General features: G+C 34.3%; 2 non-coding genes across 2 annotated transcripts; one reads left to right on the forward strand and one right to left on the reverse strand.

The window, feature by feature from the left end:
- Window positions 1-641: 641 nt before the first annotated feature.
- Window positions 642-714, reverse strand: TRNAA-AGC (transfer RNA alanine (anticodon AGC)). The gene has a single exon. It is a non-coding gene; the product is annotated as a tRNA-Ala (tRNA).
- Window positions 715-9,985: 9,271 nt separating this feature from the next.
- LOC128281073 (small nucleolar RNA R71) lies at window positions 9,986-10,092 on the forward strand. The gene has a single exon (XR_008271288.1). It is a non-coding gene; the product is annotated as a small nucleolar RNA R71 (small nucleolar RNA).
- The last annotated feature ends 692 nt before the right edge of the window (window positions 10,093-10,784 follow it).

Here is a 10,784-nt window from a genome sequence, read left to right on the forward strand (position 1 = left end):
GGGCTTGTTTTAGTTTTAGGTTTGGGCTTAGTTGTTATTAAGGCCCTGTCAAATTTGGGCATTTACAATTACCATGAAAAACATTAACTTGGGAAATGAGAAGCAAAAAGGCAAAACTTCATCATATTGCCTCAATGCTCATGGCTTGAGAAATGGAAGGGTCCATCCTAATAATGTACCTTGTTTGGACAAACATGATAATTTCTAGACTTTTTTTAAAAAAAAAAATTAGCACATAGGAGATAGTAAATTTAATGAATTTTATTATGTTATAGTTTAAATGTATTTTTAAGGATTATTATATAAAGTAAATACATGTTTAAGATGGATGATCAATTCTCCCCTTTAATGAAAAATATGATACCAGTAATGAGAAATTGAAAATGAATGAGCATTGAACAAAACTAAGAACAATGAACTGATTGTTTTTCATTGAAACTATATATATATACACATATATATTCACATATCATCAACAATGGAAAGATGGTTTTACCTATTATCGCTGAAGAAAGAACTTAAAAAATTTAGGTTTGTAAGCACAGGTTTTAACAGAAAATATTCCACCGGCTAGAGAATAGCAGCGCACTGAACTGAGCTTGTTTGAAGTATTAAAAAACCTTAAGAGAAAAACATTAAAATGGAGATGCGGGGTATCGATCCCCGTACCTCTCGCATGCTAAGCGAGCGCTCTACCATCTGAGCTACATCCCCTCAACGTTTAAACTGAGAATAAAAAACTAGATTGGCCCAAGTTTATCGAAATCGCTTTCCTCTTACCATGTTCTGAACTTTCTTGGCCTGCTTGAATACTCATATTTTTCAAATATCTACAATTAAAATTAAAATTAAAATTAGGTAATTTATTAATGAATTAAAAATACTAATAACTAGCGATAAACATTTAATATTTACATGTAATGTTATACAATATTTAAGTTTGTATTGTATTAAAAGTCTATCTAAAAATAAATAAATTTATTATTTGATTGAATCACGAGTGGAATGCAAAAAATTTATGTTTAAACTTTTAGTTGATATTAATTTTAGATTCTATTGTAGGCGAATTTAGAGGGTGAGCAAGGGTTTGGTCGCTCAAATTGAAAAAATTACTTTTTTGTCTTTCTATAAAAGATAAAATTAGAAATTAATATATGGTAAACTTATATTATAGATCTCTCAAAATAAAATATTTTCTATTTAATCCCTTCAAGAAATGATGAAATTATAAATTAATACAAGATAAATTTACATTTTGAGCGTACAAAATATTTATAATTTAGTTCTGACTCTCTAAAAAATTTATCGCTTCACCCAAATTCCAGCTTTAACCAGTCACTACTTCTAAAAGAATAATGGGTAAATTACATCCATAGTTACTCTAAAAATAGGACATTTTAGATTTGTGCTATTTTGATCACTCTAATTTTTTTCTTAATTTAGTCACTCTAATTAAGATAATTGTCCAAATTAATCACTATCGTTAAAAATTTCATTAATCTACTAACAGGTTATTGACGTAACACATTAACCTATTGAATGACTAACACGTAACATTTATTTTTCACTTTTGACCAAAACTAAAAACCTCTCTATAATTAACCCAAATCACTTTATTTTTATTTTTTGTCCACAACATGATTAAGAGTGGATTTGGATGGACGGTGTGTTTACTTGCGATTAGATACTATAACGATACTGTAATATGAGACAAAAAGTAAGTTAAACGCACTGAATCACACCTAACTGCTCATCCAAACCCACCCTAAACCAAAATAACTTTTCAATGTTGAATTAAGCATATTAGCCATCCTTCAAAAAAATATTTATCAAATCCTTACCTAACATAAATATACTTCCAAACTCAAAGCCCAAATGTAGGAAACATTTTATCATTATATTACATTTAAAAAATTTAAAAATACGGTTAATTAACTTAATAATTATCTTGAAACATTAAATTCGTTATTGTATTAGAACTCTTATAGTTATAGCCATAGTTGACCAGGGCTTTACTCACCGGCTTTCATGTCATCAAGTCATCAATTTCCTTGATCTCGTTTTTATGATATTAACTTTCTGTATTAATATTTACTTTTAATATTTGATTGTAGGATTGTTGAAGTTTTTCATTCATATTTAATAATGAAGTAATCTTAATATTAATTACTATATATATATATATATATATATATATATATATATATTGTAGACATTATCTATGCAACTTTCATGTAGTGAGTCCAATCTGTTAGAACATTTTTAAATATTTATAATGTTCCAATAACTATAAATGAATAGGTGTAATTAATCAAAAGATTATATTGTTTGATTTTTGAAAAGAATTATAACTATTTAAATAATTTTATTTGAATAGTTATAATTAAATGAATAATTTTAAAGACATTATTATTCAAAAAATACCTATTGATGAAAGATGTCTCTATGAAAAGACATGAAAATTCTTATAAATAGGAAAGAGATTTCATTTGGAAATATACCATCAAATTCTAAGATTCTTTCTTTCCTTCATTGGTTTTTTTAATATTATTAGATTATTCTGTAAAGTATTACTGCAGAAATCCTTTATAGAAATTGAGTTTCTTGTCATACATTGCTCAGTGTGTAGTGGGCTATTCTCATCAGTGCAAAACGCAAATAGTCATTGGCTTCATTGTATCCTCGAGGTTAATTTGCTTGGAACTCGTTTGCACACCGAAGATAGGTGGGGGTAAATATAACCTTAAAGATAGTGGCTTGATACACGCCTTGGAGCTTGTCCTATTTCTTCTTCTGTTCGAGTTCCGTTTGTGTGTTTGAGATTTTCCTCACCGAAGATTTGTACTAACAATTTTAAGGTTATATTTCATGATGACTACCACAACTCATGAAAGTGGAACACTAAGGGCGTTGGCTTCCAATTTTGTCAAACTTGATCGGTTTGATGGTGGCAATTTTCGACGATGGCAGAAAAAGATGCACTTCTTATTATCAACTTTGAAGATTTCTTATGTTTTGGATACTCCAAGACCTGACGAGACTGAAAACGAATTTGTTGCTGCAACCCGAGAAAGACAAAAATGGGACAATGCTGATTACATGTGCATGGGCCACATATTGAATGGTTTATCTGATGGTTTGCTCGATACCTACCAAAACGAGGTCACTGTTAAAAAATTATGGGACAAATTGGAGACAAGATACATGACCGAGGATGTTACAAGTAAGAAATTTCTTGTCAGTCGTTTCAATAATTATCAAATGGTTGATGGTCGTTCTGTTATGGAATAATTCTGTGATATTGAAAAGATGCTGAATCAATTCAAGCAATATGATATGAAAATGGATGAAATGATTGTTGTATCTTCCATAATAGATAAACTTTCTCCATCTTGGAAAGACTTTAAAAAAAGTCTAAAACATAAGAAAGAGGAAATATCTCTTGAGGCTTTGGCAAATCATCTTCGTATTGAAGAAGAATATCGAAAGCAAGATCAGAATCTAAATTCTGAAAATGCCAAAGTGCATGTTATGGAGGAAGTACAGACTACTAAACCATTCAAGAGAAAGTTCAAACAGACTAATAGAGCACCTAAGGTTAAAAGAAAAACAAAATTGCTTGATTTGATACATAGTGATTTATGTGACATGCATAATACTCCTACATTAGGTGGAAAGAAATATTTTGTTACTTTTATTGATGATTGTTTTAGATATTGTTATGTATAGTTATTGCATTCAAAAGATGAAGCACTTGATAAATTTAAAGTTTATAAATCTGAATTTAAACTTCAGTGTGAATCATTTATCAAGTGCTTAAGATCAGATAGAGGTGGAGAATACTATAATCCAAGTTATTTTGAATCCACTGGGATTATCCATCAAGTTTCAGCCCCTTACACACCACAACAAAATGGTGTAGCTAAAAGGAAAAATAGAGTCTTGACCGAAATGGTAAATTCAATGTTATCTGATCGCGTGATTCGTAACAAGTAATAAATATTTATAATAAAGATCAAACCTAGACTAACTATTATCACGACAAAAAGGCAAGCGCACCTATCGAACAATAGTATAGTAATGGCAAGACCGAGATGTCGTACCCAAGGGAACCAAAAGTACTAGTAATGATTGTCTTTTTATTATCTAGCCTAAGAATAATGGGGTTTTGTTTTAATTAACCAATTATATAAACTAAGAACGCACAGAGAAAAGAATTGGGGAATTGCTTTGGGAAAATCGATTGACTTGAGACAATACCTAAGGAAAAATCCACCTAGACTTTACTTGTTGTTCTGGCTCCGAATCGGACAATTTATTCATTCAACTTGTTCCTTAGAGATCCCTAAGTTATGTTATTATCCCTATTCAAGACTAATAACGTCTAATCCCTAGATTGAATAACAAGGACTTTTCTCTAATTAACACTCTAAGGTTGCATTAACGCGATCTATGGATCCCCCTATTAGGTTTCACCCTAATCCTGCAAAATCTTGTCACCTTATTTCTAGGCGCGTAATCAACTACGCTTAATTATGACAAAAGTACTCTTAGACAGGGTCTATTCCTCCTCTGAATAAGAGCATGTCTTGAATTAGTATCCTGGGATATCAAAACAAGAATTAATAACACATAATTAAGAACAAGTTAAATATTTATCATACGATTCAGAAAATAATAACAAGATTCGTCTTAGGTTTCATTCCCCTTAGGTATTTAGGGGTTTTAGTTCATAACTAAATAAGAAAACATCTCAGAAGAATAAAGAATACAAAACATAAAGAAAACCCAAAACTCCTGAAGGGAAATTGAGGAGAGATCTTCAGTCTTGATGATGAATCCGACTTCTGAGATGGATCAATCGGCTTTCTTGGGGTAATTCCTTAACCCCCTTCTCCGTCTCCCTTTTTCTCCTCCTCTAGGGTGTATTTATAGGCTTTGGAATGCCTAAAGACCCTCAAAATTGGCATTTTCTGAATTGGACTCAACTTGGGCTCAGTAGGGACACGCCTGTGTTCGATTACTTTAGGCCATGATCAAGCCTGCCAAATTGACACGGCCATGTGGTCTGCCCTTGTGAGAAGCTCTAGGCCTTGTTGATTTCGTACTTTGGCCTATTTTCTCCGGTTTTGGCCCGTTTCTCGTTCCTTTTGCTCTCCTATGCTCTCCTAAGTATAAAACATGAAATTAAAGCATTAGGAGCATCGAATTCACTACTCTAATAAGAAATCATCCATAAAATGCATTAAACATGGGGTAAAAATATGTATAACTTATGGTTTATCAAATACCCCCAAAACTTAAGCATTTGCTTGTCCTTAAGTAAAATCCTCATCTCATAATCAAAATAAATTCTCCTCAACTTATAATTCTTATCGATAATATCTCAAAATAATCCATAGGTAATCATACATTGAGAATTCAACTAAAAGAACATAAAAGTTTCAAACATTCCAAGTTAAGTATTTAATCATGCAAACATAGGTGTCTCTCTGCATCTAAGTAATTACCTTTGATTCAGAATATCACAGAGTTTCACATCCTCACTAAAGATTCATTCAAATCACTCGAGGTGTTTAAGGACAATAAATGAAGCACTCAATAGTCAATAATGAAAAGTCATTACCATAGGCTTGCATGAAAATCAAATCTCCACCACTATAATTTAAGATGATACATCAATCAAAAGGTCTTTAAAGGGTTGTAGTGCGGCTTGGTTAGGGGGGTGTGGTCACAAGCTGAAAGAAAGGGTTAGAATCGAGATTGAATTGAAAAATTGCCTAACTAGAAAAAGAGTTAATCTTCACTTGCGTACAACAGAGCTTATTTAAGAACAAGTTAAAAAATATTGACTAAATATCAAGAACAAAACATTGCTAGGCAATCCATTCAACTCAATCTCGACAAAAATAGGGATTAATTTAGGGGATTTCAATAATGGGTTAAAGGTTAATATTAAAGGTAATACAAAAATTGGTTTGTTAGGCTCAAGGAGGTTTACTAGGGATTAATCGTGGGGGTAGGCTTTTCATGGCATGAGTGGGTTAATCCTAATTGCCTTAATCATTTTGATATATCAAATCAAATGGTGTGGTCTCGACATGCATAATCAAGCAAGTTCTAGAATAACAGTTTAATACTGACGCACTCAAAGCAATAATAAAAGTTAGCATGAAAGGATGAATAGATGCTCAAAAGGTTCAAAAATCTCACAAAAATTATGGCTTTTTGATGTTTAGACTCGTGAATTCCAATTCAAAGTAATACCTAGACTTGGGGAAACAGCCTAAGATTTTGAATTCTTAAAAATCAACTCATCATGCTTGATTCTCTATTATCTTAAAGTTTAAATAATTAATGCATAAATCCCTATGTTTTAATTCAAGATATATCAATCAAAATCATAAATTAATTAAAATTTATCCTAAATATGATATGAGACTTTTTTCAAGAGAACAAGATGATTATTCAGGGATTTTTCTGGTAATGAAATAAATACTCCCCTCACAATTAAGATGTACATTGCCCTCAATGTACAAAGATAGATATTAGAGTATAAAAATAAGATAGGGAGAGAAGTGAAACTTCCTGTATGATGAATTCCTCGAACTAGAGTTTTGGAGAGTGATCGGTTCAAGAGTTGAGGAGGATACTCCGACGGTCGTAGAGGTTCATTAGGCCATAAGTCCTGCGCCAAAAGAATATTATATCTAGTAGTAGCTATGGTCGTGGTCGAGCAGGACATGGCAGTCGTGGAGAACCTTTTCCGGTGGAGTTTTAGTTCCTATGTGAGGATGAGCTTAAGAGCTCTATATAACTGTGATAAAATCAGGAACTTTTTAGGGGATAGTAGGAAGAATAAATACTCGAAAAGAAATAACCGAAATTTATAATAAAATATTAAATCTGCTAAAAATAAAAATAAAAATAAAAAATAAAAAGTAGTTTGAATAAAAATTAAAAACATAAAATAATAAAATAAATATTTCTAAACATCTTCATCACTGGATGGTTTGCGATGAGATGTGTGGAGCCCTTTTCCGAAATCGAACCCGAGAGCACATCGGTGAATTCCTCTTCTTCGAGGCTGGTACGACGGTTTTCTTTCCTCTTGAAGATAACATTGAAAGTGCTAAGGGAGAGAGATTGAACTTTAAAAATGAAGTTGGAGGCTACGCGCGGGCGTGGCAGGGGGTACAGCCGTGTGGAAGGCAAATAGAGGGAAAAGAAATGGGAAAGTAAGTATTAATGCAGGGGAAGTGGATTTTATGATTGTTTGGGGGTTAGGGAAATGAGAATCTAGGGAATGGTGGTCGGAAAGGATTAGGGAGTGGAGAAGGGGAGATTTCGGCTAGGGTTTTAAAAGGAAGAAGAAAATAAATAGTGGTTTGCTTATATAGGGGAAAACCACACGGCTTAGAGCCACGCCCATGTACTCTGAAAGTGAGCCCGTGTTTTTCGAATTTTGCAATTTAGATCGTGCCCGGCTACTATCCAACACCAGTGTGTCTTGGGCGTGTGTGGCCCACGGCCATATCGCACGGCCGTGCCTAGCTTTGTTCGCTTCTCCTACGCACGTATGTTAAGGTACCACGCCCGTGTATTGTTGTCCACAGCTTCACGGCACGGGCGTGTCTCACGCCCATGTCGAAGAAACAGAATCAAGCCTTGCCCTTGGCACGCTCGTGTTTTTCCATTCCTACGCCCGTGTTCTCTTATCAAGTTCACCCACGGCTATGTCGTACAGCCGTAGGGATTTATCGCATCCCGTGTTTTAGGGAGATCATGTCCTGCTTCCACACGGCTATATTGCACGACCGTGTTTCTTCCCCTGCTTGGCCACGATCTTAGGCACGTCCATGTTCCTGGCCGTGTGTGCTAAAAAACTTTGCAATTCAAAGATAAATCTAATTATTTATAGTGTTCGAAATAAAAAATAAAAAATAAAGAAATCAAAATATGTTAGTGCTCAGGTTGCCTCCCGAGAAGCGCTTATTTATAGTCCAAGCTCGACTTACCTCTTTAGTGAATGGTCAGGGTGGTTTGAAGAGTTTATACTCCTCATTCCTGCTATCAATCTCATTAAAATAGGGTTTTAATCAGGTTTTGTTTACCTTAAAAGTGTCGAACTTGGGGTGACTTACCTCCATCGTACCGAATGGAAAAATACTGAGTATCGTAAGAGAGATTTCCTCATTCGGTATGGTAGTGATAATGTGGGGATCTGCAGCATCTAGTAAGACTTTATCACCAACCTTAAGTTGATTAGGAGAGGTATCGACCTTATTTTGACGTAGTTTTGGTTTATCATGTGTTCTCGGTTTGTGTGCTCGCCATTCATCTAGCTCCTCTATCCGTAGCCTTCATTCTTCATGAATGTGTCCTCTATCATTTCTGGAACATGGCTTGTGAACTTCTTTGAAGCTTAATTTCTGCAAAGTCATATTGTCAGTTTTAGTAGATTGGTGTGGACTATTACCTTCAATGTTCGATGTGATGCCAGAATTACGAGCTTGAAGGGCGATCGTTTCGTCTCTCACACGTAGTGTAAGCTCACCTGTGCCAACATCAATAACTGTTTTAACAATTGCTAAAAAGGGCCTTCCTAAAATCAAAGCGGTGTTATTATCCTCCTCTATGTCTAGAACAACGAAATCAACAGGGAATATGAACTTATCTACTTTCACGAGTACATCTTCAATAATACCCTTAGGAAATCTTATAGTTTTATCTGCCAATTGAATGCTCATCCTAGTTTGTTTAGGTTTCCCAAGACCTAGTTGCTTAAACATTTTGTAAGGCATGACGTTAATACTAGCCCCTAAATCAACTAATGCATGACTTATATCTAAACTACCAATTAAACAATGAATTGTAAAACTCCTTAGATCTTTCAATTTGTGGGGTAGCTTATTCTGTAGAATAACTGAGCAATTTGCATTTAGCTCCACATGCGATGCTTCGTCCAACTTCCGCTTATTTACTAAAAGCTCTTTTAAAAATTTCATTTCATTTGGCATCTGTGACAAAGCTTCAATAAATGGTAAGTTAATATGTAATTTTTTTCAAAAGTTTAAGGAATTTATCGAATTGTTCGTCTGAGCGGTTTTTCCTTGTCGAGTTAGGGTATGGCACACGAGGTTTATATTCAACAGTCACTGGTTTGTTTGTATTTTGACCTACCTAATCTCTCCATTTGCTTACCACAGTTTCTTACCTCGGTTCTGGCTCAGGTGCAATGAATCATTCCTTATCTTGAGTATCAATTGCGTTGAGGTGTTCCCTTGAGTACCAGCTACCTTGTGGTCGTTCGGAGATTAGTTTGGATAGCTGGCCTATCTAAGTTTCGAGCCCTTGGATCGATGCTTGTTGATTTTTAAGTGTTGTCTCGGTATTTTAGAAATGGGTTTCTGATACCGAGATAAATTTAGAGAGCATCTCTTCAAGGTTTGGTTTCTTCTCTTGTTGATACCGTGGCTGTTGAAAACCCTAAGGATTTTGTGGCTTTTGATTCCCTTGACCACCCCAAGAGAAATTTGGGTGGTTCCTCCAACTTGTATTATAAGTATTACTGTATGGATTATTTTGAGATCTAAAGTTATTGTTACCCATATAGTTGATTTGTTCCTCTTCGGTTGTAGGATTGAATGATTGATATTCTGTATGCACACCTCATCCGCTTGAGACATACCTAATTACTGGATGTACTTGCGTAGAACTAAGAAAACCATCAATCTTTTTATTGAAAAGTTCTATCTGATTTGACAGCATAGTAACTGAGTCGACGTTATAAACGCCGGCTATTTTTGTTGGCTTAGTCCTCATGACTTGCCACTGATAGTTATTTAGTAACATTTCTTCAATGAATTCATAAGCCTCTTCAGGTGTTTTGTTGTTGGTGGTTCCGCCAGCAGCTGCGTCAACCATTTGCCGAGTCGAGGGATTCAAACCATTGTGGAACGTTTGTACTTGCAGCCAAAGCGGTAACCCATGGTGAGGGCACCTTCTCAGTAAGTCCTTGTATCTCTCCCATGCATCGTAAAGTGTTTCTAAATCCATCTGCACAAAAGAAGAGATATCATTACGTAATTTAGTCGTTTTAGCAAGCGGAAAGTATTTTAGTAAAAAATTTTCAGTCATTTGTTCCCAAGTAGTAATTGACCCTCGTGGTAACAAGTTTAACCACTGTTTAGCTTTGTTCCTTAATGAAAAAGAAAATAACCGAAGACGAATGGCATCATCAGAAACGCCATTGATTTTAAATGTATCGCAAAATTTCAGGAAATTTGCTAAGTGAGCGTTAGGATCTTCATCCTGCAAACCATCAAACTGAACAAACTGCTGTATCATCGGAATAGTGTTAGGTTTTAGTTCAAAAGTATTTGCAGCTATAGCCGGTCTAACTATGCTAGATTCAGTTCCTGTTAAAGAAGGTTTAGCATAATCATACATAGTACGTAGAGTAGGATTTTGATTAGTCACAATTGTAGGAGGTAGCTGATTGCTTTGGTTTTCAGCCATCTCATCGGTTGGGAGTTGAGTATCATCTTCTTGCTCGTTCTCCGTGTATTGTAAGCTGCGCCTTATTTCTCTTTGATTTCTACGAACTGTACGATCAATTTCTTCGTCAAAAAGTAATGGTCCCGACGGGTTTCTTCTAGTCATAAACTATAAAAGTCTGCCAAGAGAAAGAAAAAGTAAATTAATAAATAATAAAAAAATTAAATTAAATTAAATTTCAAGAAAAATAAATGGCTAAAGTAATAAAAATTTAGCGTTCCTAA

The sequence above is a fragment of the Gossypium arboreum genome, chromosome 9, assembly GCF_025698485.1.
Source record: "Gossypium arboreum isolate Shixiya-1 chromosome 9, ASM2569848v2, whole genome shotgun sequence".
In the NCBI taxonomy this organism is placed as follows: domain Eukaryota; kingdom Viridiplantae; phylum Streptophyta; class Magnoliopsida; order Malvales; family Malvaceae; genus Gossypium; species Gossypium arboreum.